This window comes from Odontomachus brunneus, unplaced genomic scaffold (assembly GCF_010583005.1).
Source record: "Odontomachus brunneus isolate Ranch 3 - 2012 unplaced genomic scaffold, Obru_v1 Obru_scaffold_138, whole genome shotgun sequence".
Classification (NCBI taxonomy): domain Eukaryota; kingdom Metazoa; phylum Arthropoda; class Insecta; order Hymenoptera; family Formicidae; genus Odontomachus; species Odontomachus brunneus.
The window spans coordinates 558283-558633 of NW_022639588.1; the positions used below are offsets into that span (position 1 = coordinate 558283).

At 33.6% G+C, this 351-nt stretch overlaps 1 protein-coding gene across 5 annotated transcripts in view; it reads right to left on the reverse strand.

The window, feature by feature from the left end:
• LOC116850239 (coiled-coil domain-containing protein 47) overlaps positions 1-351 on the reverse strand; it is a 30840-nt gene that overhangs the window by 1593 nt on the left and 28896 nt on the right. The window lies entirely within an intron of this gene.

Sequence of the window (351 nt, forward strand, 5' to 3'; positions counted from 1 at the left end):
ACTGATTTTAACAGATTGATTTTGGGTGGCGTTACCAAGGTCAAAAATCAGTTGTTTTCACGGCTACTCACAATCAGTTGTTTTCACGGCTACTCACAATCAGTTGTTTTCACAGCTACTCACAATCAAAATAAAGTGACATTTCTGTTAGTATAAAATGGCAAAATCTTTTTTGTTACATCTGTAATGGAAGATTTCCTCTAAGAACAATGGCTCGTATTGATGGAGAAGAAAATGCTGGTAAACTAGAAATAGCTATTTATAGACGAAATGCTTTTAATTTGCCTTCTGATCTGAAACAGTTTTTTGTAAAACATATTTTTCGAGATATTTCACCGGTCCGATACTTTT